The sequence below is a fragment of the Sorex fumeus genome, unplaced genomic scaffold, assembly GCF_029834395.1.
Source record: "Sorex fumeus unplaced genomic scaffold, SorFum_2.1 ptg000030l, whole genome shotgun sequence".
Lineage (NCBI taxonomy): Eukaryota > Metazoa > Chordata > Mammalia > Eulipotyphla > Soricidae > Sorex > Sorex fumeus.
In genome coordinates, this window is record NW_026606087.1 from 17,474,365 (window position 1) to 17,500,516 (window position 26,152).

At 43.3% G+C, this 26,152-nt stretch overlaps 1 protein-coding gene and 1 pseudogene across 3 annotated transcripts in view; both read right to left on the reverse strand.

Annotated features, from left to right (window-relative positions):
* Nucleotides 1-26,152, reverse strand: part of FCHSD2 (FCH and double SH3 domains 2) — a 365,756-nt gene that overhangs the window by 323,863 nt on the left and 15,741 nt on the right. The gene's annotated exons all lie outside the window — the stretch shown is intronic.
* On the reverse strand, nucleotides 66-186 carry LOC130025628 (uncharacterized; annotated as a pseudogene).

Consider the following 26,152-nt stretch of genomic DNA (forward strand, 5'->3'; position numbering starts at 1 on the left):
AACACACATATGGGAGCATCATTAAAACTATGACCTGAGAATGTGAAACCTTTTTTTTCCAGTTACCCTGTACTAGGATAGAATGGACAACCTCAGAGCATCTAAAGTCCTTACATTTCTGTCACAGTAATTACTTTAGCAGAACTGGTATGCCTCCCTTCTGAGTCTCTTCTTTTGAGTTTGCGCCCAAAGGGGAAAAAAAAATATTTTTCTAAGCAAGGCAATTCAAATGAACAACTTAAGCTATACAGTCTGGCAGACAAATTATTTGGATCCTAACTTGAAATATTAATTCATAAATAGCATTCATTGAGAATCTTCTGGATTTCAGATATTCTACTAAATACTCTCAGAACATAAAGATGACTGAAGACAGGAAGTTGGGCTCTCGAGGAATTCGTTAGCCGAAGGTATAAACACATGATGCCAAGCCCTACGAACGGCTACCGTACAACAGGTAGGGCCCGTGCCTTGCACATATCTGGCCTGGGTCCAATCCCCCGCACCACATATGGTCCCCCAAGCCCCACCAGGAGTGATCCCCGAGTACAGAGCCAGGAGTAAGCCCTGAGTACCACCAGGTGTGGCCCAACAAGAAAAGGAAAAGGGGGTGGGGTGGGAAGAACATGTTTTGTTTTGTTTTGTTTTGCTTTGCTTTTTGGGTCACACCCAGCGATGCACAGGGATTCCTCCTGGCTTTGCACTCAGGAATCACTCCTGGCAGTGCTCAGGAGACCATACGGGATGCTGGGAATCGAACCCGAGTCAGCCGCGTACAAGGCAAACAAACAGGTTCTTACGTCCTTTCCTCTTCTGGGGGTGGGGGAAGGATAGTGCCCTCCCAGGTAGTGGTCAAGGGGCCTGAGAACTCTTCCCAGAGATTCTCTGCCCACAGTTCAATTTGGGGAACCAAGAATGCCCTAACTGTTCCAGCTCGACATGGCCCTGGGAATCCAGGCCACTTGATTGTTCTGAGGTGGGGGCCTCGAGGGCCACATCTGAAGGTGCTGGGGTTTTGGAGACCTCCTGGGCTCCATTCAGGATCAAACTGAATTGGCCACAGGCAACGCATGTGCCTTAACCCCTGCACCACCTCTCCGGACCAGAGGTTATGCTCTTGACTCTATTTACGGTAACCTTGAGCAAGTTAAATTTCCTGACTATGCAGCAGTTTCCATCGATTCAATGGGAATAAAAAGAACTCTTACCTCATAAGATTATTATGAGGATTAAATGAGTACATATTTGCAAAGCACTTAGAACAGACTTGGCACACAGCAAACATTAGAAAAGTTATTTGTTAAATAAGCGAACATATTACATTCCAGTCTATAATTATGAGCTTTAATCCAGTTTTAAATATTTGACTAAATGAATATGCAAAGCACAAACCAACAAAATGCATCTTAAGTATTTCTGGTCTTAGATGACAGAGCAAAATCTGAAATCTCAGAAATGACCAAAAGCAACAAAAAGAATAAATGTGAACACTATCGCCAACAAAAATAGGAAAACATGAAATGTAAGAGGAAGCTAGGGAAGACAATTAAGTAGAGAAAGAGGGTGAAATGCACCCCCAGAAACACATGGGGCCTGGGGCAGAGGGAGTGCCATTTCCTCAAGCACGCTTCCCAAAACTGAAAAGTCTGTGTACTAAAGTCAGGAGACTGAGTGGTGGAGGGACTTGCTACTCATCATCCAAAGAAGTACAGAACAACACTAAATTAGGAATCCCACAAAGTGCCACTGGTAGAACTGAGGCGGCTGGGGTGGCAGGAATAAGAGTGAGAGCCTTCACTTGACCCAAAGCTGTCTCCTGTGGCTCAGTTCACACAGTGCAGGACACAGCCCTGGTCGTAAGGGAAGTGACTACGGACTCTGAGGGCAGTCATCATCCTGAGACACCTACTTCTGCGAGCCTAGGGGGGAAAAAACGTGGTATTGGAAAACTCTCCATTCAAAAGCAGCCAAATAGGAAGCAAAAATGGGATCAACACATATTCAAACTTGAAAACAAAAAAAAGTGACTTGGGAGATAGCATGGTGCCCAGGAACACCTGCTTTGCAGGCGTGGGACCCTGGTTTGATCCCAGCACTTAATGACCCTCCTCCACCCCTGCACCTCAGCACTACCAGGTATAGCCCTGGAGGGCCATGATCACCACAGGTGTGGTCCTGCTGTGCCCGAGCAGACTCACATCCTTGAACCATCTGACTGGTTGGCTGAATGTGGGCCCTGGGTCTGCTGAGCATTACTTGGGAGGAGGCCACATAAAGATGAAAACATAGTAAGAAAAACAAATGCTATAGGACACCCACACCCCCACCCCCCCAAAAAAATTCAGCCAGGGAACAGGTAACATAGATAATCGAGTATTTCAAGTGAAATATTCTCCAGGGGCTCTGAGGGTCACTCCCACTCAGTCCAACAGTCCCAGCCTGGCAGCTCCGTGAGTATGCTGGGACACTGAGGCAGTGTGCAGGGGCCACCAGGGTTAACGGCCCTAATGTGATATGTGATGGGTTCAGACTCAACACCTGTCAGGCAGGTGCTCAATAACCTGAGCGATCTCCCTGGCCTGCAACTGAATTTTTTTTTTTTTTTTTTTGCTTTTTGGGTCACACCCGGAGATGCACAGGGGTTACTCCTAGCTCTCCACTCAAGAATTACTCCTGGCAGTGCTCAGAGGACCATATGGGATGCTGGGAAATGAACCCGGGTTGGCCGCGTGCAAGGCAAACGCCCTACCCACTGTGTTTATCGCTCCAGCCCCACAACTGAAAATTTTTGAACTTCAATAAAAATAGTAAACCAGTAAAACAAGTAACACTTCCAGGTAGAATTACAGAATGTCAAAGTCACAGGAGTATCTCAGTGGTAAAAAAAAAAAAAAAAGAAAGAAAAAAAACACGCACACACAAACAAACAAGGATCTCTGCCTGGTTCCTAATATTCAGGAATAGCACCTGCCGACATCACCAACCGGCAAGTGTCGGTAGTGCCCTTGATCATGGTAGCCTTTATTCACAGGGTTAGTGGAAACATAATTACTTCACCAGTGTGAAAAATAATAGAGGGGTTACCCTAGATCTTAAAGACAGAACTACCATCTGCGTGATTCATCAGCCCCACTCTGAGCCTGTATCTGGAGGAAATAAAATCACTGCCTCAGAGAGACAGCTGGACTCCCATGCTCATATGCGTGATGCAACAGTGTTCACAATAGTCAAGACATAAAAACAGCCTAAGTGTTAATAGTTATGCAGATAAAGAAAGTGTCATATGTGCTTGCAAGCATGCTCTTGCACGCGCTCTCTCTCTCTCACACACACACACTCTTTCTCTCGTTCTCTCTCTCAAACACACACAAAGAGGAATATCATTCAACCATAAAAGCAAAGGAAATCCTGGAGGCATTTGCCTTGCACATAGCCAACCCGGGTTTGATCCCCAGCATCCCATATGATCCCCTGAGCACCGCCAGGAATGATTCCTGAGCATCACCAGGAGTGTGGCCCAAAAACAAACCAAAAAAAAGAAATCCTGAAATTTCGATAACACAGATAGACCTTGAAGACATTATACTGAGCAAAAACATTCAGGACCAGAGACATTCAGCACAGGGGTGAAGGCACTTGCCTAACCCAGGTTCAATCCCTAACACCCGGTACGTTCCCCTGAGCAGGAAGGAGAGGAGAGGAGAGGGGAGAGGAGGAGAGGCCTGAGTGTAGTCCAAAAATGAAAAAAAACAAAGTTCTGGGCACAGTACAGTCACTGCAGTTAGGAACACTATATTACACACTAGACACTGCGAAGAGAGAGACCTTAAATATTCTCATCACTTAAAAAAAAATCAAGATAATTATGTGATATGATGAATGTGTTAGTTCAGCTTACTAGATAATCATTTCATAATATATACCCTAAACTTCAACAATGCTGTATGTCAATTATAATCCAAAAGCTCAGGGGAAAAGGTCAACACTGTAACTAATAAAACCCCCTTAAGAAACTGCCGCCGTGTAAGCTCATCCGTCAACCCCGCTTCACAGACTAAGGATTAAATCCTGGAAGAAATCAGCCAGCTACAGAAACTCATGATACGCCAGCCTCTGGGCTAAAAACTCTGGGATGCTCTCGGGAGGGAAGTCTGCCAAGTCCCCGTCCCGCCAAAGCTGGGCAGCCACATTCATACCCCCACAGCTGCCACCAGGCCATCAGCTCGACCCCACCGCCTCATGGCAAAGCTCTGCAGAGATCCAAACTGCCCAAAATTCCAGGTACACAAATCTCCAGGCTAAGAACTCTGGAGTCTTCTCAGAGAGGAGGGTAGGCAGCCTCCCCTCCTCCCCTCCCCCAGCACTTCCGGAAGCCCCAGCAGTTACACCCACATTCCAAGCCACCACCATATAAACTCAGGGCCCAGTTAAATACTCTGGAGTTGCTGGAGCACATGGCCACATGGCACCTCTAAATTCTACAGTATCAATCTCAATAGGACATCTCAATAGGAGCACACCAAATTAAATTGGAAAGTCCTATAGAAGTCAACTAAACTCAATAAGCAAAAACATTAACACAGACGGCTCAACTAGCAACAACTTAGTAAACCTTCTTCAGTCAAGGGCTTTATGACCCCATGGTGAGGTATAACAATTTTCAAAATTTTCTTTTACTAAAGCATTTGTTGCTAATTCCATCAGCCATTTAGTTGTAACAAGCAATGTAAAATAATTTTGTGTCTGCTAGGGGGGCAGGCTTGGGGGTGGTTGGGGAAATGGGGACAGTGGTGGAGGAAAGGTCACAGTGGTGGTGGGATTGGCTGGTGCTGGAATACTGAATGCCTAGAACAAATGAATCGTGAACAACTTTGTTAACCCCTATGTTTAAAAAAAGGTAATTTTTAAAAAAGAAACTAGGAAAATTACATAGAAATAAACAAGAAATAAAATGTTAATAAGTGCAACATGTGTGAATCTCAAGAACATTACACTAGGGGGCTGGAGTGATAGCACAGCGGGTAGGGCATTTGCCTTGCACACGGCCGACCTGGGTTCGATTCCCAGCATCCCATGTGGTTCTCCTGAGCTACCACCAGGTATAATTCCTGAGTGCAGAGCCAGGAGTAACCCCTGTGCATCTCCAGGTGTGACCCAAAAAGCCCCCCAAAAAAAATTACACTAAAAACAAATTAAGTAGAAAACATCAAACACAAATAACCTATACTATTATCCATTCACGAACTTCTAAGAAAAATACAATTATAATGGCACAAAGTAGATCATTCAGTAGTTGTCTGAGGCTAGACACAGAGAACAAAAGGAAATATTTTAGAATAATGAAAATATCCTGTATCTCAAATCACATCATGATAACTCAACAACATAGTTACTAAAATGCATTAAGGTATATACATATACATTTAAATGAATACATGAACAGGATAAGATTGGAAAAACATGAAACAAAGTGGCAAGTATACAAGTAACCACTGTCCTTTAAGTCAGGTTTTATCCCAGTACTACATGGTTCCCCAGGCACCATCAGAAGCAAATCCAAGCAGAGAGCAGGGAGCAGCCCTGAGCACCATGACACTAGGTGTGGCCATAAATCAGTAAATAAATAGTTTAAGTCTGAACAAACGGCTTAATGGGCTAACCACACGCAAAGCATGCAGGAGGCCCATGTTCAGTCCCTGAGCACCACCCAGAAATAACTGCGTTTGTGTCTATCTCACACAGCTGAGATCACCACACATTCCACTATGTAATGTGGACAATGGGCACTGGTGGAGGGATGGGTACTTGATCATTGTATAACTGAAACCCAGTTTACTTAGATACCTAACACATGGCTCAATTAAATGGAAATGAAGCTATATAAAACCTACACATAAGATATACGCAAAATAAATGCAGAATGCTGCCAAGAAAATTACACTTCTTGGGAGGGAAAGTAAGGGCCAGGGAGAGAGCCCAAGGGGCCAGAGCACAGGCTCTGCATATGGGAGCCCCAGGTCCAATTCCTGGGCAGTATGCTCTTCACAGCAGCCAGGAGCGATGCCCTAGCACAGCCCAAGTACCACTAGGCATGACTCGAAAGAAAAAAAAAAGTGGCTGAAGTACAGGGGTTAACACACTTCCTGTTAACACATCCTGTTAACCTTGGTTCAAATCCCTGGCACCACATGGTCCCCACAGTACCACCAGGATCATTCCTGGGAACAGAGCCAAGAATAGTCCCTGAAAATGACCTGTCACAAAGGAGGGGTGGGTGGAGGAGATGGGGTGGGGGGTGGTGGGAGGGATACTGGGATCATTGGTGGTGGAGAATGAGCATTAGTGAAGGGACGGGTACTCGATCATTGTATGACTGAAACGTAAGCACTACAGTTTGTAAGTCTGTAACTGTATCCCACAGTGATACATTAAAACAAATAATTTTTTTTAAAAAAATGGAAAAAGAAAAAAAAAGAGATAGAGAATAGTACCTGAGTAGTTCCAGGTGAGGCCTAAAACTCCTCCCCCCACCCCACCCTCCAAAACAAGATAAAGAAATACCCAAAAAGGAGAATTAACACCAACATCCTTCATGTGATTTTAATGTATGCTAATTTCTTTTATATATTCATAAAATCTAATCATAACAAGCTACATTAACTTGACAAGCTATTTTTTTTCAAGAATCCCACAAATGTAGCAAATTCTACTCCAGAGATTTGTTAAAAAAAAAAAAAAAGACTCAATTTTTCAATGTATAGTGTGCTTTTTTCAGTGTCTGAAATACGGTACCTATGGTCTAGTACAAAAAACCAATGCAAAGGCCAAGATAAAAAATGCAAAAAAAGTATTCTGTTAGTCAACACTTCACCATCCCCCCAAGGATCTACCGTCTCCCCACTGGGCGCACAACTCATCTAAATGCAGGCTATGATGCAGGTGCCAGCAGCGACACTGTAATTCCAGCCCAGTTCACAGGCTCACCATTTGGCATTAGGAAGAAAACACTATGCACAATTCACACCTGATAACTAAGTAACACACAAGCTATTATCACTTACACTGCTTCTCCTGGTGAGAAAACTCACTACTGGGAAGTGGGAGGATGGGGAGAGCTAGAGATCCCAAATTAAATAGTAAGTTTTGTTACATTTCAACTAAATACATACACTAGAAACAGTCTAGCAGGGAGAGACGGTAGGCTCTTTTAGTACAACACTCTTTTAGTACAACACTTCATGTCTTCAAGTCCTTTCCTAAAATGCCCATCTGTACTATGCAACTCTGCAAAGAGGAAAAGGTTTTTTACATTTCACAAATGGGGAGAGTATGGATCAGAGCAATTAAAGAACATCATTCCAAAAATAAATAAAAGGCACACATAAAACTGCAAATAGCTCAAGTTTGGTGGGGGAAGGGGGGAATTAAAGACAATTTTATCCAAATTTTTTACACAAACACGCACACATGCACACAAAAGCTATAAGAAAGTAACAAAATAGGAGACTAACACCCAAGAGTGGCCGAAATTAGTACCAGGAGTTTTGCTCCATGGCTTGGAGGCCAGTCACACATGCTAGGGGAAAAGGGAGCTCAGATAGAGAAGGGAGCACCAAATAAAGGGTGTTGGGAGGATCCTCCCAGGATGGGAGAAGCATGCTGAAAGTAGACTATAGACCAAACATGACTGCCACTCAATGCCTCTTTTGCAAACCACAACACCCAAAAGGAGAGAGAGAACAAAAGGGAATGCCCTGCGACAAAGGCAGGGTGGGATGGGGAGGTTGGGGGGTGGGAGGGATACTGGAACCTGTGGTGGTGGAAAATGGGCACTGGTGGAGGGATGGGTACTCGATCACTGTATAACTGAAACCCAGGCACAAAAATTTGTAAGTCTACAACTGTACCTCATGGTGTTTCACTAATAAAAATTTTTAAAAAAGAGAGATATTAAAACCCCAGGGAGACCGCTAAAAAAGCTGAGCGTGCACGCTTTGAATGCTGGGCTCATTCAAATGCCGGGAGCCTGGGCTCAATTCCTGGCACCTCAAAGTCTCCTGAGCACTGCTGGAGTGATCCCTGAGCATCCTCAGGAGTACCCTATGACTTGCTAGGTGTAACCCAAAGACAAACAGACAGCGAAAGGTCACCTCTGAGATAGCACCAAGTACAAATCACAACAAAAAGAAGCAACTCCAGAAGACACAGGGAAAGTGAATGGAACTAACCATCAAACAGTCTAGGGGAGCTGTCCTACAGGAACCTGGAATTACCAGCAGTTCCATCTGTGTGGCCCCAAGGTCAGAGCAGGGGCAGGTAACAGCAGCCTCATGAGGTCTGGAAGGGAGGCTAGACTCGAGGTAGAGTATCGGGTCCACACAGCTGCAGCCAGGCAGGGAGGAAGGCAGCCTAGAACAGTGGTGGAATGGACATTCCACTGGGCCAGGTGATGAGAAAAGCTGTGTCCTCCTCTCGAGGCATCAACCCCGCACAGGCCTCCCTCGGGCTCAGAGAGGAAGCTGGGTCCAAAGGATCAGGAAGGCGAGTTCTGTTGCGCACAGCTGCCCGAGCTCCAGAACCGCAGCCAGGAGGCCAGGCTAAGGCATCCGGGGAGGCAGCGCTGCCAGTACTGCAAATTCAAAGGCGCTGCAACAGAAGCAGCATGTATGCAGCCCCACGATGTAGAACAGGGGACTGTGTCAAACTCCAGAATGCTACCCAAGCCAGCATGAGCCCAAACCCTTACCTCCACCCCCACCTCCCCACGCACATAGCCCCAGCAAGCCCTCACAGCACGTCAGACACAACCAAAGAGGAGCAAGGGAGGCGCCCAACCAAATGAATGGGCAAGGGTGAAAGGCTGGAAAAGATCCCCCAGCACCCAACAGCTCTCTAACCTCTCAGGATACAACTTCAGAGAAAGCCTGGTGAGGCGGTTTAACAAGCTGAAAGAAATCCTAGTACAGAACCCCAGAGAAGAGACAGTCTGAGTAAGGACATGAGAAAAGTCCAGAGGTCACAGAACTGGAGAGCGAGGGACAGAACTGAGCACTTGGCGGACGGGCTCAGCAAGAGTCAAAGCTGAGAGTGGAGAGCAAAGTAGAGAAAACCATCGATACAGAACAGAAGGGGAAAGCGTGAAGTCAAATAAAGGCAATGTATTGTGGCATAATTTCCAGGGAACAAATCAAAACCTTATGAGTCCCAGAGGGATTGGAGAGAGAATCCCAGGAAGAGGCCCATGTAGCTGAGAACTCTCCCATTCTGAGAACTCAATCACGTACCCAGACCCAAAGGCTCCAAACTTTCCAAGCCAAATAAACCAAACAGATGAGCACACACTTCCAGACACACTGTAACTGACATGGCAAAAGTCAAAGGGATAAAATCTTGAGAGTAGCAAGATTAAACAAGAAGAGTAACATATAAAGGAACCCCACCACTTCCACCCATAAGACTTTCAGCAGATCTATCAAATGAAACTCTGCAGGTCAGAGGAAAACAGTTTGACAAAGCAAACATGCTAGATGATGAAATAAACATCCCATCAAGAATACTCTACCCAGGGGCTGGAGCAATAGCACAGCGGGTATGGCTTTTGCCTTGCATGTGGCCGACCTGGGTTCGATTCCCAGCACCCCATATGGTCCCCCAAGCACCGCCAGGAGTGATTCCTGAGTGCAGAGCCAGGAGTAATGCCTGAGCAACAGCTGGGTGTGACCCAAAAAAAAAGCAAAAAAAAAAAAAGAATACTCTACCCAACTCTACCCAGCCAAGTTATTAGCCAAAGTTAGAAGAGCGACTTAAAACTTTAAGGACAAGCAGCATCTAAAGTAATTCACAGTCACTTATCCACCTTTGCAAAAAGCATCAATGATCTCCATGAAAAGGACAAAGAAACACTACTTGGGAACGGCAAAACACTAAAAAATGAAGTGAGGGAAAGGAAGTGAGAATAACAGTCTTGCACAATGCACACCAGGCACACTTGCTTTAAACTTAAGAGGAGATACAGACTTCTAATGCCAGAGATAAACTATGCCCTAATGCGTAGTTTGGGTTTTTTGCTTTTTGGGTCACACCCAGAGATGCGCAGGGGTTACTCCTGGCTCTTCACTCAGGAATTACTCCTGGCGGTGCTCGGGGGACCATATGGGATGCTGGAAACCGAACTCGGGTTGGCCGCGTGCAAGGCAAACGTCCTACCCGCTGTGCTATTGCTCCAGCCCCCCAATGCGTAGTTTTAAATACGCTCTCAGGGCACACATGAGAGTATACCAACAAGAGGCAAATGGATCCCAACTACATATAAAAGGCAGATATCTAAAGACTGAAGAAAATAAAGAACAGCAAAAGAAGATAAGACAAACTTCACAAGCACTCTTAAACCACATATAAAGTGGCAGTAAATTCCCTCACTATTAATCTCGCTGAACGTCAGCAGCCTATTCTCACCAATCAAAAGGCACAGAGTAACCAGAAAACTGCACCCCATCTTTTGCTGCTTCTAAGAGACTCACGTGAACAATCCTACAGGCAAACAATCGTCTAAAATAGGACAGGACACTCAAATATTAAAGGCAGACAATACCCTTTCAAAGGTTTGAATGGGACTTGGAGAGACAGTACAGCAGGTAAGGCACTTGCAAGCACTAGACCTGGGCTCAATCCCCAGCACCCCATACGATCCCCTAAGTACCAGGAGGAGTAACCCCTGAGTGCAGAACCAGGAGTGATCCCTGAACATCGTTGGGTGACCCCAAACTAAAATAAATAAATAAAAAAAGACTGCGATGGCCACACAGACTTCAAATTTTAGAAGGCTAAAAGGAATAAAGATGATCATTTCTTAATGATCAAGATATCAATACATCAGGGGGGTCATTTTTAGCAGATTATTTATAACAAGCAATACAAAATTGTTTCAGTTCTGCTTTGGGGGGGTCACGGTTTAGGACTGTTTCCGTTCTGCTTGGGGGGGCACGGTTTGGGATTTGGGGTGGAAACATTCAAAATACGGTGGTGGGAAGGTGGAATGGTGGTGGGGCTGGTGTTCAAATATTAAATGTAATGGATTATTGTGAATAACTTTATACACTATCCTCCCGTTGTTCATCAACTTTATAAAAATAAAATTTTTTTAAATATAAGAAAAAAAAAATACCTGGCAATGTCGCACACACCTAACAGTAACCGCTTGTGCTGGGGGCCACTAGGAACACACCTACTGGTGCTGGGGGCAGCCATACAGTGCCAAGATTTTATTCAGAATCTGGCAAATGCCAGGCATACACGCTACCCTTGAACTCTCTCCACAGTGCAACACCATTTACCAAATAGTCAATCAATTACACACTAATTTATAATGTTACTGCGGGATTAAACTCTAATGCATATCTGAGTTAATTTCTGGACTCCCTAAATCCTTTCTCTGATCTGCTTGCCTATGCCTATGCCAATGCCATATGGCTTTAATTTTTAAGGCTTTTAGGCACCTGGCAAGGTAATTCTCACAAACACTACCTAATATCAGACACACTACCTGTCTTGGCTGTCCTTATAGCTCTCTCTCAGTGGAACAGAGAATGTGTGAGAAATCTGACAGGAAAAGGTGCTGAGTGTCCGTCCTGTTCCCCCCAACCCCCCCACACACACCCGGAATCACACTAAATCTAAAGGATGAAGAACTGACTTAATGATCTGAGTATCCATGAGCAAGCATGTGTGCATGGGGGCTGCAGAGGGGAGAGAATATTCAGATTCTCATTTATGTATTTCAAAAATAAATATTTCAATTCTTTTAATAAACTTTTGGCATAATTCAAAGGGCTGCTTGCATGTTTTGCATGTGGGAGGCCCGGGTTCGACCTCTGGCACTGCATACGGTCCCCAAGCATCGCCAGGAGTAACTCCCAAGCAGAGTCAGGAGTAGTCCCTCAGTATTGCTGGATGTGCCCTGACCACCACCACTACCATCTCCCCCGCAAAAAAAAAAAAAATCAACCACATAACCTTGGGTCTTTATTACTGCTATGTGAATGGAAACTTTCTCTATTACTATTATAATTGGTAATTTCTAGGGTATAAAAACAATTAATGGTTTTGTTATAATTTTATTTAAAACTGTGCTAAATTCTTACTAGTTTTGACAGGTTTAAGCTGCTCTGAGATTTATGTAACTATTGAATTGCTTTTAAATGATGAAAATCCTTTGTCTCTTTCCTAATCCTATGCTCTTACTCATATATTCAGTATATATGGCCGTCAGGATTCGTCAAAGAAACAGAAAAAGAGAAGTGAATGGGAAAAATAAAAAGTCCAGGAACAGATGGGTGTTGAAGACAGAAAGAAAGAAAGAGAGAGAGAGAGAGAGAGAGAGAGAGAGAGAGAGATTGACTGACTTTTGGCTTATGCAACTGTGTAGGCTGACGAGTCTGGAAATTTAGGACTAGCAGAAGGCTACACTCAAGCAGTTGGTGCTGCTGTCTTGAGGCAGAATATTTTTTCTTCCAGAAACCTCATATGTTGCTCCTACAACCTTTCATTGATTAAATGATTCACACCTCCTCAATCAAGAGGAATATCCTTTACTTGCATTCAACTGGTTATATATGTTAACCTTAGCTAAAAAATACCTTCACAATATCATGTTTGATTAAGTAACAGTCTCACAGCCTAAGGAAGTTGACACATAAAGCTAACTATCAAAGAGGCCTTTTATTATTTTGTCTTATTCATGACTTCAATGAAAATACTTCTAAAGCATCACCACGAGGAATGATTATTGCAATTTTTAAATAATTCTTTAGAAAAAGAATCCTTCTTTTCAAACTTAGAATTTCCCCTTCGGTTTCTAATCTGCTAATTAAAGAGGCTTTATCCTGACTGAGGACTGAAGTTGACCACCTTCTTTTCATGTCACGGTTTCTATATATTAATGTGATGACTCAATACTTCGATTACTCCGCCCCTCTCGGAGAGCCCGTCAAGCTACCCAGAGTATCTTGCCCCCACGGCAAAGCCTGGCAAACTCCCTGTGACGTGACACATTCGATATAACAAACAAAATAACAAGTCTTAAAATGGAGACATTACTGGGCCCGCTAGAGCAAATCAATGGACAACGGTAGGACTGTAACAGTGACAGTGACTTAATACATTTGCTAATATTGAACAATACTACTTAAAAAAAATACAGTTAACTTGTTTTTGTTTGAGGCTGGAGCAATAGCACAGCGGGTAGGGCATTTGCCTTGCACACGGCCAACCCAGGTTTGATTCCTAGCATCCCATATGGTCCCCTGAGCAATGCCAGGGGTGATTCCTGAGTGAAGAGCCAGGAATAACCCCTGTACATCGCCAGGTGTGACCCATAAAGAAAAAAAAAAACTTATTTTTGCTTGGGGGCCACAGCTGGCAGTGCTCAGGGCTTCTGGCTCAGCACTCAGGGATCACTCCTGGCAAGCTCAGGGGAACATATGGGGTGTCGGCAATCGAACCCAAGATGGTCACAGGCAGGCCAAATGCCCTACCCACTGTATTATGTCCCCAGTCCTCAAAATAGTAGTATGTTTAAAAACACAACTTGAGAGACAGCTCAGTGGGCTAGAGCACATCTCTGTACAGAGGCCTGAGTTCAATCCCCAGTACTGCATAGACCCCCTGAGCACTGCCAGGAGAGACTCACGAGTGATGAGTCAGGAGTTACCTGCTGAGCACCACCACCAAGTGTAACCCAGAACACAAACAAAAACAACTTTTCTTATATACCATCAGATTCTATTTCTAGTTGGCCATTTTGTTGGTTTGGTTTGGTTTCTGAGCCATACCCAGCAATGCTCAGGGGTTACTTCTGGCTCTGTGAGTGCTCGGGGAACCATAGAGGATGCCGGGGATAGAAGCCGGGTTGGTCGCGTGCAAGCTGATGTTTTATTATTTAGGATTTCTGTACTTAAAAAGATTGGTCTATATTTTGATTGCTTACACATCTTGTTTCTGGGGCATCACACTGACACAGATGCATAGAATTAGCTGGGATATACTCCCTCTTTTCTTACTCATTGGAACATCAGATATAATTGGTACCTATAGCCCTGTAGCACTGTCCTCCTGTTGTCCATCGATTTGCTAGAGCGGGCACCAGAAACGTCTCCACTGTGAGACTTGTTATTACTGTTTTTGGCATATCAAATACGCCACAGGGAGTTTGCCAGGCTCTGCCCTGCGGGCAGGACACTCAGTAGCTAGCCAGGCTCTCCAAGAGGGATGGAAGAATCGAACCTGGATCGGCCGCATGCAAGGCAAATGCCCTACCTGCTGTACTATTGCTCCAGCCAACTGGTACCTAGCTTGATAATTTTTAACTGTAAAAATACCTGTGTAGAAACATGTAGAAATGGCTTCACGGGGTGGAGGGATTAAGGGATGCATGCTTTGCATAATCCCCGGCCACCAGACCACCCAGAATCTTCAAATATATACCTGGTAGCCCCCACACACCAGCAGGTGGCCCTAACGGTCCCCAGCATAACAGGATCCGAACAGAACTGCATCCCTGAGTCCTAGCACTGAACTACTGGCATAGCTGTCTGAGCGCCGCCAGGAATGGCCCTGGACCCTTTGAGCAATGCTTGGGAGGTGACCCATGCTGAAAAAATAATGACTTCACTTGCCACTTCTCACCCGATGTGCTCTCCAGACCAGAGACATGGCAGCTACTGAGAGGTACCTGAGGCAGAGATACACCCTGTGGCTAACAAGTGGAGAGTTTTGTTTTCCTTATAAAATTAAACAGGCAAAATACAAAAAGTTCTGTTTATGCCAGAAAAAAAGGAAGGACTACTTCATGAAGAGTTTATTAATTCCATTCAATATATTAAAAGAATGAAAGCTTGGTGGAGGGGTGGGGTCATGGAGTGGTGGATTAGAGGTGTGAAAACCATATGCCTGAAATGCTATAAACAACATTGTAAATCGTGATGTCTAAATAAATATTTTTTAAGAAAGAGAGAGAATTACCACAGTCCAGGGACATCCAGTGACAAGACATTTTTAATATCCCAGAGATGGTACTTTGGAAACACAACACTTTGGGGGAAAGCATCTGGGCTGAACTCTATAAAATAATTAAGAATGAATGTGCCAACCTCAAGTGGACTACACTCTACAAGAAAAGCACAAACAATAACGTTTTAGTATGGCTGACATACAATGTACATGAATGGCTCTTAGTCCATTGTTAAATGTCTTAACGCTAGCTATAATAATTATATACAATACACTGATACACAATCCAACTGAACTGAATTGTTACATACAATCCAATCACTAACTATTTAAAAAGTTATATGCAGCCTCATCCTTTATCCTACATATACAAGGATATTTATTTTAATATGTACTTTTTTACAGTTTGCTGCAGGTTGACTTTAGGTTGACCTTGCGACCACTCACTACTTTTGGACTAGCCTGTACTTTTTTAAGCATATACAAAGATTTTTTTTCAAATAACCTCTTATAAACAAGCCAAATCACTACCTTCTTATTCATCTAATAGGGTTCATCTAATAATTCATCTAATAATTCATCTAATAATTCATCTTATTCATCTAATAGGGTTCTACCCAAAATAAAATATAGTTGAAAAAAATCTGAAAAAAATATAGTTGAAAAAAATCTGAAAAAAATGCTGGGAATCAAACCCAGGTTGACCGCGTTCCTACTTTGGACAAACTTGCAGGCTATTGAATGTAGCCTGCCCACAGGGCAGAGTCTGGCAAACTCCCCGTGGCCTACCAAATATGCCAAATACCAGTAACAATGATGGGTCTCATTCTCCTAAAGAGCCTTGAATATAATCTCAGGGCTAGGATGAAGGAGACGTTACTGGGGCCTGCTCGAGGCAATCGACAAATAACAGGATGATGAAATGAAATGAAATGAAATGAAAAAAATCTATTATTTCATAGACATTTTTTTAATTGGTTTTACCACTAGTAAGAATTTCAAAGGTCTGGCCTTGAAGGAATATCTTCATATTCAAGACATTCAAGACAGTTTCCACTTCAAATCCACTCTCAATTATTCAAGATTGATTATCTAATAGATAGCTTTCTACATCTTGAAATATTTCCTAGAAACCTAAAGTAAGGAAGAAGCCTTGAGCTACATCATCAAACAATTCTCTTAACTCTTGGAAGAGCAGTTCTCTAAGAATTAATTGCAATGCTTTCAAAATCACCCTAAGCACAGGTCTATCCCCAGATCTCCTTCCTCTGACTTGAGAGCAGGGTCAAAGCATATGTAATATTTAAAAAGTATACAGGTGACTTACTTTCACCTACATTTGGATACACTGTCTTAATTCTGGGAATTCAAAATATTTCAAGAAAGGAAGTTTTACCACATTACATTACATGGAAATATTCAGGTATTGAAAAGTACTTGGGCCGGAACGATAGTACAGTGGTTAGGGTGTTTGCCTTGCACGCGGTCAACCTGGGTTTGATTCCCAGCATCCATATGGACCCCTGGGCACCGCCAGGAGTAATTCCTGAGTCCAAAGCCAGGAGTAACCCCTGTGCATAGCCAGGTGTGACCCGAAATGAAAAAAAAAATGCTCTATCATCTTCACATTACATAACCATCATTGCCCCTCTTTCCCACCCCAACCCATTCCTAGTGTCACAGAGGTTGGAAAGCTTCATCTCAGACTCACCAAAAAGAAATTGTTTTTGGTTTTTGGGTCTTGCCCGCCATTGCTCTTGCCCAGCTCAGTGCTCAGAGTCACTCCCAGCAGTGCTCAGAGGAGTATGCAGAAAAGGTAACTCAGGTGTCCCACACACAATGTGTGCACGCCAGCTCTCTAAACTGCCTCCCTGGCCCTCAGACTGAATCAACAGAAATGATTGTTCTCCAGCAAAAAGATAATACTGAAGATTACTATGTTCTCTCATTTTTTAGGAGTGGCTATGTTAAAAATATTGATAAAATGGCACATACAATGAAAGGGACTAAAACTTCAATTTCAGGAGTCAGAGAAGTAATTCAGTGAGGAAGGTGCTTGCCTTGCATGTGGCTGTCCCAGGTTCAATCCCCAAAACTCCACTGATTCATTAAGCCCCACCAGAAGTGATCTCTGAGCATAGAGCCAGGAGTAAGCTCTGAGAACTATCAGGGATGGACCCCCGCTCAAAAAGAAAAAAAAAACCCTGCCTTCTCCCGATGGAATCCCGGTGACCATGAGCTTCTACAAGCATGGCTCTGGTACGCAGGCACCAGAACTATTTTCCGAACCACGCAGCCACAGCCGCGTAGACGCAAAGTGATCAACGGAAAGTAAATGATCTAGTGTTTGTTCCTGAAAAACAGGCTTGAATGGTGGTGGGAAAATCTGAGCAAAAGATAATGCCCAACCAAAATGCATCTGGACTGTGCTTTTAACTATGGTGCTATGCCGCCCTGGGAGGGGAAGGGTGTCTGTCCCGCTGCCCGTCCCTCCTTGTGGCGGCGACACAGTGGCCTGCATCTTTTAGAGCCTAATGAACAGCCAGGTATGAGACTGCATTGGCGAGGCACGAGGGGCCTCGAGGGATGGGGGGTGGAACCGGCCCTGCTCCCCGCCAAGACAATGCTCCTGGTTGCCACCCTCAAAGGCCTCCTCTGGCTCCTGAACCACCATGATCCCAGAGGCACACAAACCAATCTCAGAACCCAGGGACTTTTGGCAGTAATCCCTCTAGGTTTATTACTAAAATATTACAAATCCAAGTTCGCATGGCCGCTATTGTGGCCACACGACATCATATGCTCTTCATAATCAGCAACAGAAAACAAATTATCTAATGATGTCTTTTTGGCAGGTCTGAATGTTGGGGAAAATTCCAAATAATAATGTTGGGTCTTTTGTCATAATATTGAATGTGATCAACGTAGAGAGTGAAGTGGAAATCTGCCACACAGGCAGAGGGAGGGGTGGGAGGGGGGTAGACTGGGGTTCTTGGTGGTGGAAAATGTGCACTGGTGAAGGGACGGGTGTTTGATCATTGTATGACTGACCAAGTCTTGAACTGAAAGGCTTTGTGACTGTTCTCACAGTGATTCAATTTAAAAAAAAAAACTTCAGTTTTTTTTTAATTCACAGTAAATTACAAAGTTATTTATGATCAGGTTTCAAGAATACAGTGTTTCAACACCAATCCCTTCACCAGTGTCCACTTCCCCCCACCAATTCCCCCTCACACTCTCATTCCTTTCTCTTTAACTCACCAACCTGCCTTTGAGGCATTTTTTTGGGTGGTGGGGGGAGAGGATTGTTGGGTCACACCTGGTGAGGCTCAGGGTTTATTCCTGGTTCTGCACTCAGAAATTACTCCTGGCCGTGCTCAGGGGATTGAGTGCCGAGGACTGAATCTGGGTCAATCACATGCAAGGCAAGTACCCTACCCACTATACTACAGCTCTGACCCCTTTAAAAAAATTTTTTTTTATAACTTTTGACACTGTAGCCAGCAGGGATTCATGCTGACATTTCACTGTCTTTCAGCCCCCTCTCTTCCACTGGGATAAACACTAAGGATCTGTTCTCACTTTCTTTGTTGCTGCTGCCTTCGGGCACTTGTTATTCCACTCCTATGTTTCTTTATATCTCACATTTAAGAGAGATAATTCTATGTCTGACTAGATCTGACACTCTAGCCTCACTCAGCACATTACTCTCTGGATGCGTCCACCTGGCAGCAAACTGCATGACTTTATCTTTTTTTACAGCAGAATAATATTCCACTGTTTATATGTACCATAGTTTCTTTATCCAGTCATCTGTTCTTGGACACAGGGGTTGTTTTCAGATTTGGGTTCTTGTGGATAGTGCTACTAGGAACGTAGGAGTGACGATGTCTTTTCTCCATTGTGTTTTTGAGCCTTGGGGTAGATGCCAAGATTTGGGATTGCTGGGTCAAATGGGAGCTCAATTCCTAGCTTTTTGAGGAATGTCATCATTTTCCAGAACGGCAAGACCACACTACATCCCCAACATCAGTGAATAAGAGTCCCTTCCTCCCCGAGCCAAACCCACGTGAATATTGGTTCATGTTCTTTTTGATGCATGCCTGTCTCTGTGGTCTCATTATTGTTTTTATTTGCATTTCTCTGATAATCAGTGATGCAGAACCTTTTTCAATATGCCTTTTGGATATCTTCTTTGAAGAAGTTTATATTCATCTGTTCTCCCAATTCTGTCATAGGGTTGGATGTTTTGCTTTTTTGTTTGTTTGTTTGTTGTTGTTGTGTGTGTGTGTGTGTGTGTAGTTCTATCAGTGCTTTATATATTTTGGATATTAACTCCTTATCAGATGAGCCATTGCAAATTAATTTCTCCCAGTCTGTAGGTTACCTTTATATGTTGGTCACTAGTTCCTTTGAGGTACGCAAGCTTCTTAATTTAATACGGTCCCATTTGTTTATCTTTGCTTCTATTTCCTGGCTAATGGCATTAACTCCTTTAAAGGTGCCTCTAGCTTCAATGTCAGAGTGTTCTGCCTACATTTTCCTCAATATTACTTGTGGATTCAGGTCTGATATCAAGGTCTTCAACCTTTTTTTTTTTTTTGCATGTTACTGATCAGTTTTCCCAGCACCATCTGTTGAAGAGGATTTCCTTGCACCACTTCATATTTTTACTCCTTCGTCAGAAGTTAACTGTTCATATAACTGAGGATCTGTCTCTGGGTTTTCAATTCTATTCCACTCATCTGTCCTATTCCAGTACCATTCTGTTTTCATTACTGCTGCTTTGCAGTATTGTTTGAGGTTGGGGAAAGCAATGCGGCCCATCTTCTTTTTCCTAGGATTGTTTTGGCTACTGGGGAGGGGAGAGGGACAGAAAGACTCTTATTCCATATGGATTTCAGGAGTGTTTGATCTATCTCTTTTTTAAATGTTATGGATATTTTTATAGGATTTACATTGAATCGGTATAATGCTTTGGGAAGCACTGCCAGCCTGACAATGTTAATCCTCCCAATCCACAAACAGGGAATGCATTTTCCATTTCCTGGTATACTCCTTTATTTCTTGCAGTAGTATTTTTTAGTTTTCTTTGTATAGATCTTTCATCTGTTTTTGTTAAGTTGAGCAGTACTAGATTTTCTGAGGCATAGTTGTAAAGGGGATTTTTTTTTATTTCTCTCTCTTCTATGCCATTAATTGTATACAGAAAAGCCACTGACTTTTGCATGTTAATTTTGTAGCCTGCCAATTTACTATCTACTGTTTCTAGGAGTTTTTGTACAGACTCTAGGGCTTTCTAAGTATAGTATCCTGTCATTCATAAATGGAGAGAGCTTGACGACTTCTTTTCCTGTCTGGATACCCTTAATATCTCTTCTTGCCTAATTTCTTTTTTTTTTAAATTTTTATTAGTGAAACACCATGAGGTACAGTTGTAGACTTACAAATTTTTGTGCTTGGGTTTCATTTATACAATGATTGAATACCCATCCCTCCACCAGTGCCCATTCTCCACTACCACTGATCCCAGTATCCCTCCCACCCCCCAACCCCCCATCCCACCCTGCCTCTGTGGCAGGGCATTCCCTTTTGTTCTCTCTCTCCTTTTGGGTGCTGTGGTTTGCAAAAGAGGCACTGAGTGTTAATCATGTTCGGTCTATAGTCTACTCTCAGCATGCATCCATCCTGGGAGGATCCTCTCAACACCCTTTATTTGGTGCTCCCTTCTCTATCTGAGCTGCCTTTTCCCCTCGCGGGTGTGTTCTTACCTAATTTCTATGGCAAGAGCTTCCAGTATTATACTGAACAGAAGTGGCAAGAATGGGCAACCTTGTCTTGGTCCTGTTCTTAGAGGGAAGGCTTCTAGTTTTCTCACCACTATTACGTTTATTGTGGATTTGCAAAACCTTTATTTTCAAGAGAAAATTATTTTCTAGTAAGATTTATCAATTTTAAACAAATTTCCAAAATCGTCTTGTCAGGAGATCCACAATCGTGTGTGTGTGTGTGTGTGTGTGTGTGTGTGTGTGTGTGGCCACATCTGGCAGTTCTTAGGACTTACTCCTGGCTCTGCACTCAGGGATCACTCCTGGCAGGCTCAGGGGATCACATGGGGTGCCAGGGACAGAAACCAGATAGGCCAGCTACATGTAAGGCAAATGCCTTACTCGCTCTATTATCTCTCCAGCTCATCAAGTTTACTTTTGAGCACCATGACTTTAAATGATTTCATCTACGATTATATGATAGTTAACATTCATTTTAAATTCCAAGGTTTATTTCCCAGGAAACCAGGAGACATTCAATAATCTGATCATCTTAAATGAAACATACATTCCTTTGAAATCATGCCCCCCCCCAAAATAATAATAAACAAAATTATTCTAAGCTATTTGTAGAACATATTTCATTTTATTTTAGGTACATTATTTTAGGTACATTGTCAAAACATTGAAAATAAATATAATTATGCAGTCAGGAAAAAAACTGGCTGAATTTCAAGGCAGTTTTTTATTCCCAAAGTGTACTTCTATTCCAAGAGTTTATATACTCCTCCTATTAACCACAAAACTGTCTGGTCTTAACTTACAATGAAAAAGGCATCTGTGACTGACATTTATAATCCAAACCCCAGATAAAATTATCGAAATAGCCAGGCTAGTCCCAAGAGTCCAGTCTTTCACACAATTCTTTGGTAATCATAGATCTGCAGAAACAATGAACTCCAGAGCCTGGGTCTCCAGCCGGGTCTTCTTCTACTCCTGCCCTAATCAGCTAGACTGAAAGATGGACGAAGCACAGAATCTCACAGTTCTTCTGTGAAATCCATTCATTCTTGAAACTAAATATTCTGTCTATAATTCCTGGACATGGCAGTCACTGCTTGAGCGGGCCCAGTAACGTCTCCATCATGAGACTTGTTGTTACTGTGTTTGGCATATCGAGTACGTCACGGGGAGCTTGCCAGGCTCTGCCAAATAACCCCCTGAGGGACTGGAGACACAGCAGAGCAGGTAAGGCCTGATGATGAATGAACTGATAAAATGTGGTATATACAAATAACAAGAGTATTTAGCAGCTTAAAAAAAAAAAGGAATAAAGTGGTGGTAGGTGCTGTAATAGGGATTACCCATGTAAACGTCCTGCTACGTAAAAAAAGCCAGGGTTGACAGAGCACAGAGCGCATGTATGGTCCCATTTACATGCAATGTTCAGAACAAGTGAACCTACAGACAGTAGATGAGCGGTTGCTAAGGACAGGTAAATGGGCGGAAGAGGTCAGTGGCTCAGGGGTCCAGCTCTATTTTTGTGATAATAAAAAATGTTCTGACACTGATTGTAATAATGGATGCAAAATTTTGAAAGTAAAGTAAAAGCTACTGAATGACATTTTACCTTCTTGTGCTGGGGTGCTGGGGTGTGGGGTCTACCAGCTGCTGCAGGGGGAGGGTACCAGCGACTGAACCTAGGGCCTTACACAGGCGTGTGCTCTGCCACCTCAGCCACACCCCCAGCCCAAATTATACACAAACAAGTCATACAGGATACGAATTAGATCTTAGTAAGGCTGTGGAAGAAATTCCTGGGCTACAAGCAAACCTACATTTACATATGGATTATCCAAACATCTGTATCTGAAAGCAGAGGATTAACATGTGCACATATGGGGGGGAAAGGGGCGGGAGTGCATGCCCTCTGTGTGGACCAGGCCCCAAGTTCAGTGTGCTATTTCACATGCTCTTTCTCCCGCACAACCCCCAAAACACCATGTGTAACCCTAATCCCTCAAGCCCTGGAAAAGTAACTCACTGGTACCAGGCTGGCCCTCCAGTGACATCTATACACCGGGACAGAATACTCGCCCCTCCCGTTGCAGGTACGGGCCGGAATCGTGGCCAGCACAGAAGGTGTGCACCGCATTCATGCTGGCTTTCTGCCCAGCAGCGACACAGGGCAGTGGAGCCTAAATCAGTTATGATTATCTCACTGACTTAAAATGCAGAGATAGGAACTCTGCGATACTGGAATAGCTAGAATTTCTAATGCAGGGCACCGGTCAAAGGGCACCCCAGATAGCTGCACAGGGGAACCATAGAGGTGGGGGTGAGGCTGAATTCTGGGCTACAAGTGCCAGGAGAGACTGGATCAAGCAGAATCACCTCTGGACAGATACCAGGGGCAGCACACTGCTGGGAGACGCTGGAATTTCAGTTCGGCCAGAGTGGGACAGGTCTATAGACCCTGGACACTCAAGCTGCAACTTCAGAAAGGTCATACTCGAGCGAATAAAGAAGAAATCCTGGACAGATTTTAGCATGACATTTAAAAAAAAGAAAAGACAAAGAGCAAAACAATGTTAGTAAGGGTTGAGGCCAGCCCAGCGGCAGAGCACCTGCCTTGCAGGCATGAGGTCTCAAGTTCAGTCCCCGGGACTTCCCACATAACGAGTGAGATCCTGGCAGGCTCTGCCCTTTCACAATAAAAGTGTGTGGCCCCAAGCATGTCCAGCAACTAGGAGTATGACGCAAGCACAGCAATCAAGTCTGAAGCTGCCCAACCAGCCAGGATCAGGACCCAGTGTTCAAGTTTTGCCGGCAGCAACCTCAAGTCATTTAAACAGCAGCAACAATGGAGAGAAGGAAGAAAGATTTTAAGTAAAAATTAATTTGAACAAACAATAAAGAAAGTAAAGCTATATCTCAGAGGTTGGAGTATATACTCTGCGTGCAGGAGCCCTGGTTTATCCCCAGAACTGTATGAGATTAAGCAACACTGGAACTGACCCCTGAGCACCAAATCTGGAGAAGCCCCTCAGCCAAGGCTGAGTATGTGCGGACACGTGCCCACATGGGCGCGCGCGCGCACACACACACACACACACACAAGTGACAGAGAGATAGGGCTGGAGCACATGCATTGCATGTCAGAGGCCCAGGTTCAATCCCAAGCACTACTTTGGTCCCCAGCAGCATCAGGAGTGACAACCCCCCCCCCCAGAACCAAATCAGAAGGAATCACTCAGCACCAGTGGGTATGTCCCAGACACAAGCAAAAAAGGGATTTTCTTTTTTATGTCTGCCAGAACAACACTCAAACTCTTGAGAGAATGACAACGTAACTGTCACCTATAATATTCACAAATAAAAAGTACAGATAAGCAGAAAAAGCAAGAAAGGCTGATCCATGATGGGATATAAACAGACCAACAGATAACCTGGTCTATAATGTTTACAATATTAATAATAATGTTTACAAAATCAAAAGCAATAGGCAAGAGGGTTTGGCGTGGGGGTTGGGTTTTTTGTTTGTTTTGGTTTGGTTTGGTTCTTTGGTTATGGGGCCACATTTGGCAGTGCTCAGAGGTCACTCTTGGCTCTGCACTCAGGAACTACTCCTGGTAGTGCTTGGGGGAACATATTGGATGCCAGGGATCCAACCCAGATCAGCTGTGTGCAAGATAAACACGCTACCCCCTGTACTATCGCTCTGGCCCGCAAAAGGCAAGAGTTTTAAAACAGGGCCAGAGAGACGAAACAGTGGGCAAGATGCTTTGACTTGCACGCAGCCGACCCGAGATCCAGCACCCCATATGCTCCACATATGCTTCTCCGAGCACCACCAGGACTGATCCCTGGAAGTTAGCCCTAAGCACCTCCAGGTATCGTACAAAAAGAAAAACAAGAGAGCTTTAAAACAGCTACGGAAAATATGCTCAAGCACTTAAAAGTATAACAGAAAAATATTCAAACTTTACTAAGTGGAATTAAAGGTAGATTAAAAGTACAGAAGAATCATTGCGCTAGAAAACAAATCAACATAACTGAGGTAGCATAATGTATAACTTGGAGTCCCAAAAATACATTAAGGGAGAAAAGGTACATGAGACAGGGAAAATATTCAAAGATATAAAGGCCCCCAAATTCCCAAGTGTATTGAAAATATCACCTATGGATCAAGAAGCTCTAATGATCAAGCCCCAAGCGTGATCATTACAAAGGTAATGGTACAACTAGTAACATCGCTCAAAATGCAGAAAACTAAAGATAAAGGGGAGAAAAATAAGCAGAGGAAAAGACAAGTTATATGGATGGAGGAGGAAAAATACGTTTTTAAAAACAGCTCATCGGGAACAGTGAAGACCCAAAGGCAATGGAGTGACCAAGAGTCAACCCAGAGTTCTATATCCAGCAATGGTGTCTTCCAAAAATGAGGATGAAATACTACTGAAGCTTAGAGTCTGCAGCACAAGGTATGGGAGGGAGTGATTGAGATTCGACTTATGCACAAGTCTGATACATAGGGGCAAAGTAGAGGCCAAGGGTACAATACCCAGAACAACCACTTGAAAGTACAAAAAAGACATATGTAAAATTACAAAAGAAAATGGAACACTAACAATATCAAAACAGCACAGAGAACTATTACATAAAATACCCCTAAATAAAACAAATAAAGCCATTGTTCAAGGGGAAAAGTTGGCTGATAATGCATAATACATTTTACCACAGAAACAATGTCTTAGAAGATGGTGGTGAGGTAAAGCCCTTGAACAGAGTTAGCTAAAATAAAATGTGAGGCCAGATATGAACCTACCTACCTAGTATGTCTACCTGTTGGAGGACAAAAGAATTTCCCAAAGCAGAAAGACTTGAGTGTAACTTTGTAAAGTGACTGTTTGCCTGACTCTGAACTATAATCAGCTGGAGATCATTTTTATAAAGTTTATAAATCAAACATTCTTATCTGTCCATGTCAAAAATGAACTGCAAAGTCTGCTGATAAAAATACTTTTACAAAAACTCATTAAAAGTCAAAAGTGACACTTTGGCACTAACACATTCTTTTCAAATTTTTATGTTTACAATTTTGTTGTATTGTTATGCAACAAAATGTTTACCAATGCTTTTGTTTTGAGAGCAGGTAAAATTCACTTAGATAAAAATTAAAAACATACCAAAAAGTAAAAAAATATAAAACAATGTACACGTTAAGCAAACAAACAAACCAAAAAAAATAAAAATAAATAAAAAAGCAAAGTCTCTGCCTCTAACTTCCATTTTCCAGCCTCCAGGAAAAAAAAAATACCAATAAAATATAATCAAAGGATACACATTCCCAATTGTTCCCCATGGACACTCTTCAT